At 32.8% G+C, this 6,230-nt stretch overlaps 1 long non-coding RNA gene across 1 annotated transcript; it reads left to right on the top strand.

Moving 5' to 3' along the window:
* Positions 1-4,477: 4,477 nt before the first annotated feature.
* LOC128997036 (uncharacterized) lies at positions 4,478-6,022 on the top strand. The gene is made up of 2 exons (XR_008491082.1): positions 4,478-5,356; positions 5,398-6,022. It is a non-coding gene; the product is annotated as an uncharacterized LOC128997036 (long non-coding RNA).
* The last annotated feature ends 208 nt before the right edge of the window (positions 6,023-6,230 follow it).

Genomic DNA, 6,230 nt, shown 5'->3' with positions numbered 1-6,230 from the left:
GTCAAATTGTTATTACATTAGTTCATTTTGAAAAAGGTGCTTGAACAGTAGTTTTCTACTAACATAAACTTAATTTAATGGAATTAAACCGGTCTGTTTCGCCATAGACAAATAGAATAAATATAGACCATCAGCAGTGCTGCGGTTAGCATATGTTCCGGCGCCTACCACTAGGAGTGCCGTGTAGTTACGGCGCACACGGCTGCAGCATCTGACGGTAACATACGACTCCTGCGCTTCTCGCCTGCAGCGGTGTGCGCCGTAACTACACGGCACTCCTAGCGGTGGACACCGCAACCTTTCTTTGACATTCTATATTTATTATAATTGTCTATAGTTTTGCACAATATATATTGCACAAAGTTTTTTTTAATACTGAATTGTTTTCAGTAGCCAGTGTAATCCATCACATGTTGATTTTTGTTTGAAAGGAAATTTTAACTGCTTAAAATATTTAAGATAGTACTCGTATGTGATAAATTTATTCCCACCTTTTATGTACGTTTTGGACTATTATAGCCAAAACTTGAATTTACAAATAGTAATTAAGTAACTTGTGTCAATATGAAGTAAATGTAGCTCTTATTATGTTTAAAGGTTATGTCTATTACAGCACAACTAACATAAGAGTAAAATCCTAACATTAAACTAGATATTATACTATGGAATTCCTAATTTCTTTCGCTAAAAAGTGTTTAGGTCTGCTAAATTAGGCTGTGCTTTAAGCCAAAATCATCATTACACTTTTTGGATGTATAAAATAAAAATAGTATATTTCATCACTAGGGCCTAAAGTGATTCTTTTTAACCAGAGGTCAAGTTGTACATGTGGTGAACTATATTTTTGTCATATTGTATCATTAAATTAACAAACTAAGCTAGAAATGGAAATAAGATAACCTCTCAAAACAACTTCCAGCTTGTCTTCAATTCTGCTAAAAATAAGCAGCTGTTCAGTAAGTGATTTAATCATTTAGTTTATTACGATTATGTTACAGTCATTGATATGTCGAGCGAACGACAACAATATACTAAAACCATTTAAAACAATTAATAAGTCAATCGATAATACTGTAATTTCAATCGATACGATTGCACTATCAAAATTTCCCTAGGGAGTAAAAATGCTTAGACCCGCAATGCACGTATAAAAAAATGGCTGTTTTTGCTGCGGTATGGGGATATAGATTTTAGTAAGTGTGTAAATCACTATACATGCACTACATTGTTTATTTAGATTATCTTTCAATATAAAGTGATATGACTGATTTAGGATTGTTTTTGGTGAGGTTCATAAGGTCCAAATTTCACAAAGTCCAATGGTTAAAATATTAATAAACAGAGCGTTTCACAAGGTCCAAATTTCACAAGGTCCAACGGTTAAAATATTAATAAACAGAGCGTTTCACAAGGTCCAACGGTACAGTCTGGGCCAGAAGTCTCTACAGTGGTTGCCACGGTCAGATAGCAGGCACCGTCCGCCGGCGCTCAACTACTGATTACTGATTACTCCCTGTTGCAGCAAACCTAAGTACGGTACTTTATAAACTAATGCTATTTAAATAGGGAATACATGTGATGATTTTAAGGAGATATTCTAGTGTAAATCAAATAAGGGAAATGGAAAATCTATTAGTCTGCAGGTTTGCCGCGGAGGAGGTGAATACCATTACTTTACAACGTATCTACGGACCCACAATGATGTTTTGTGACGCGTGGCAACAACACTAGGTAGTGTAGTGCCTACATACCGAACCACGGCAACCTCTGCAGCGACTTCCGGCCCAGACTGTACCGTTGGACCTTGTGAAATTTGGACCTTGTGAAACGCTCTGTTTATTTGATATTTTAACGTTGGACTTTGTGAAATTTGGACATTATGAAACAGTGATTATTTGAATGTTATAGTTTTGGACTTTATGAAATTTGGACCTTGTGAAACGCTCTGTTTATTTGATTTTTTAACATTGGACTTTGTGAAATTTGGACATTGTGAAACGGTGATTATTTGAATGTTATAGTTTTGGACTTTATGAAACTTGGACCTTGTGAAACGCTCTGTTTATTTAATATTTTAACCGTTGGACTTTGTGAAATTTGGACTTTATGAAACGCTCCTATTGTTTTTGCAAAGTGTTAAAGCTTGGTTAGGATATAACCGGTCATAGTGTTGTAATTGTATTTCAAATCGAATCTAGTCTTGTCATATTTCATAACCCTGATATGTTATCTTATTTAAGGACTTCTGCTGGAGGAGTTCTCACCTATGCTGTTTACTGTTCGAAAATGTCCCATGTATGGACCGAATTCTAGGGTTATGTTGTGTGATTTTTGTATGAATCTATTTAAAAGGCCTATACTCTGATTTTCTCAGGTATGCTAGCTGAACTCTTATCCCTTTTAAGGTCTTACATAGTTTATTTGATTTTTAAGGTGATATGACGGCCTTATAATTTCTTTGACTGGGACGGGTGGCGTCGTCCTGCAATCCAGCTAGTAGGAGGTTACGAATTGTGGATATTTATAGGCATGCACTGTGGATGCGATACTCCACAGTGGTTCGGATTCCACTATAAACTGTAGGTCCCTTAGTTGCCATTAGCTGTATAGGCTATTAATTAACTAGCCTTTTAACTAACTATTAATTAAAAAGCTGTGTCTAAGGAATATGTCGGCCTCAGTCACTAACAAGACTACAAGATCGCGCCACTTATTCTACACTCATCTCCATTTATACTTGGCTTAAAATACCTACTTTGTATGGTCGCCATTTCATTGAAAAAGTATTAAAAAGTATTCATGTAAAAAAAATATACTGTTTTATAATTTTAAAAATAATGGTTATTAAGAAAGTGTTTTCCAATTTATAGTTCAAATTAAATTACTAAAAGTTAATTAGGCAGCTCTGTTCAAAATGAATTTTTAATATTAAGCATAGCACATCAATTTAGGATAAAGTAAAAGTATGAAATAGAGTTTATAGTTCAGTTTATGAATTCTTACTTTCTCTGATTGTTACTGTAGTATGAGTTATAACAATTTTATGTTTATTTCTATGAAACAGTTCCTAGCGATGCTTATTATTTCTTTAGGCTTAATCCTTCTCCTTACTGTGATAAATTATAATGTAAATAATGTTAAATGATCAGGATCCTCAACTGCAATTCGTCATACAAATTTCTGGAAATATTACTCCTACCTATATTAAAAAGTACTTAAATAAATAGTACATTTAATCACTAGAACCTAAAAGGAATCTGCTTGACCTAAGCTTAAGTGTACCGACCCGAAGCACTGAAAATTGTGAGAGAGTCGTAAAACACTTTTTTAAACTATATTTTTAGTAGTGATGTGTCAAAACCAAATCTCAAAACCATCAAAACTTGGGAAAAGTTTCGGTTTCGAGATTCGATCACCGAGTTTTGAGATTCAAAAGTTTCGAAATTGAAGTTTTTTGCAGTGTTTTTTGAAACTGCTGAAATTATTTGTTGTCTTTATTATTTTTTTAACCCTCCGAGTGTTATTTGTCGCTGCAGCGACACATAACACACTTTGTGTAGTGTTTTGTGTCGCTGCAGCGACTCACAAACACTGTTTACGGCGAAGGCTCTATGACTGACAAAATCGGATTGAACTGGATCGAGTTAGGTATCGTTCTTTTCGTTAGATTCTAAGCTTTCTCCAGAGGTCTGTCTCTAAGCGCTTTATGTTCTCCGAGCCGATCGTAATTGTAGCAGACAGCTGACGTGCGTATTTGTAAACAGCTAGGTTACCCTCGGACCACTGAGCTAAAATTATAGCTGGAGGTAGCACCGCCATGGCAGAAGTCTGTCAAAAGCGTGTCGCTGATTTTGTTAGGTTGGTATAGCAGCGAGTTTTCTTATTATAGCAATAACATGGCTTCTATAACTAGGTTGGTATAGCAGTGAGTTTTCTTATCCAATAACATGGCTTCTTTTTAACTCACACCTCACGCACACATGGCGGCTGGCGACACGCATCTTTGACATTCAGTGCTACCTCCAGTTAGAATTATAGCTCAGTGCCTCGGACCGATGACTGATGTGTTTTATTACGTTTATCATTGTTTTAGTGTTAAAAATCAAAAGTAGTGATATACGTGGTGCATTATAAGAAGATTTAAGTGATTTTGAAGGGCTGGTTGATGATCCTGAAGAAGTAGGTAGTGATATTGATGTAAATTATCAGCCAGATTCCTAGCTATGGTTAGGCTATGCATTCTTAGCTAAACGCTATGCACTGAAATCTGTTTTTTGCCCATAACTTATTTATTTGCAAATCTACTTCCTTATATTATTATATATTTGTAATCATCATAGAATTTAGAACAAAGTGGCTATTTTTAAATATTTATAGGCCTATAATTTATACAATTTCATTGAGCGCAAACTTTTTTTTTTGAAAATTTTCCAAAATATTTTTTTTACCTAAAAATTTTTTTTGAAACAAATGTTCCTTATGTTCTATGTATAATATTGAAGCCCATGATTTTCCAAACAAAATGGTATATAGAACAGTATAATTAACATTGTTTTCAAGCTTCTCAGATCCGTTTTAATAAAACCTTGCAAATGAGCAAAAAATAGGCAGACATTAAGGCCAAAACAAGGGACACTCGGAGGGTTAAACACTGCTCCTCACAAGCTCGTAGCAATAGACAAACATCACCATCAACAGTAATGAAACAAGTAAATTTTAGGCTAATCTGAACTTCAAAAAGCATCTTAAATACTATAACTGGAAGGATTGTGCGATTCAGTTTCATATCAATATTTATTAAACCCAAAGAAATATTACCACTATATGATATAATTAATCTAATATTCATATTTATGTTGGTGTTAGGAGTTTTATTTATTTTCATGTTGGTTGTTTATAAAAAAATGTTTTATTGGGTTTTATTTAAGATTATCAGTCACATATTTATGATATGTCAGGGTCAAGAGTCGATCTCTTTTAGTTTTGATTGCATACTTAACATTTTATTATTACCTGTATTTTTTGTAACCTTGACCTTTGTAACCAGCTAAGTAAAAAAGTTTCGCGTTTAGGTTTTGAGATTCGGGATTCGATTTTTAAAAGTTTCGGTTTCGGTTTTGAGATTCAAAATTTCTGGTTTTGACCATCACTAATTTTTAGCACTGCACCATTCTTTCAACAAAATAGACATTTTGTATAACATTTTTTTTTATCAATTATCTCTATAAGTAAGCTCCCGAAATTAATGTCATCTTGTTATGTGATTTGAAAAACTGTGCCTAAGCTAGAAATTTGTATGGCTATGCAAAAGAATATCTTGATAAGAATGTAAATCACATGTATTATAATGTTATAGGTAAAGTAGTTATTTAAATCACATGTATTATAATGTTATAGGTAAAGTAGTTATTTATCATATAATTCTCAATTATTTGTTGATGACAGTGTTGTTATAGTACCGGTACTCAAAAATGCATCTTCAAATATATCTTAAAGTTGGAAGTGAGACTAAGAAGAAGTCTTGAAATGCACTTAAAAGTGCAAAAGCCAGAAAAATAATTGTATCAGTTGTAGTAAACAATTATAAACATTTCAGTAAATTTTGTTTTTATTGCTTAGTAATGACTTCTGTAGAGAATTCTTAGATTGTTTCTGAAAATATATCATACGATATTCTATTTAAATTTTTAAATTATTTTAATAATGTAATAGCTTTGATTTACCTTTGCTCTAGAAGATGTAACAGCTGTTTTATTTTTATTCAGTGTTAAGTTATCCCCAACCCAAAGATGTAAAATATGAAGTTTTTCCAATATTTTTTGTAAGTTTCTAACTACCTGAAAGTATAATCATAGACTAAACAACACAAGTAATGTTTTATGGTTTTATCTATGGTATAATCCATAACTAATATTGAAGACAATTCCGTAGTCAATGGTAGCGCATATCATATATCCAAAGTTATATGGAATCTGATATTTTTCACATAACATGACCAAATAAATTTATTGTTATTTTTAAAGTGGCCTTTATAACCCTTGGTATCTGTTTCTTATTATTTTTATTTATTATTGTTTTGAACTAATGTCTGATGCCATTTGTCATTGGACTATCAATTAATGGTGCCATTAAACTAAATGTCATCTATATAGATAAAATTACAGTTTTGTCTGTACATTGCTTAGAATCGTGCAGTTTTTGGTTATTTTTACGTTTCATAGCCTAAGAAA

This window comes from Macrosteles quadrilineatus, unplaced genomic scaffold (assembly GCF_028750875.1).
Source record: "Macrosteles quadrilineatus isolate MER2022 unplaced genomic scaffold, UCM_ALF_1.0 Scaffold_6__1_contigs__length_79288215, whole genome shotgun sequence".
Taxonomy (NCBI): Eukaryota; Metazoa; Arthropoda; class Insecta; order Hemiptera; family Cicadellidae; genus Macrosteles; species Macrosteles quadrilineatus.
The sequence above is the reverse complement of the archived record's forward strand: the minus strand, read 5'-3'. Positions and strand labels throughout refer to the sequence as shown.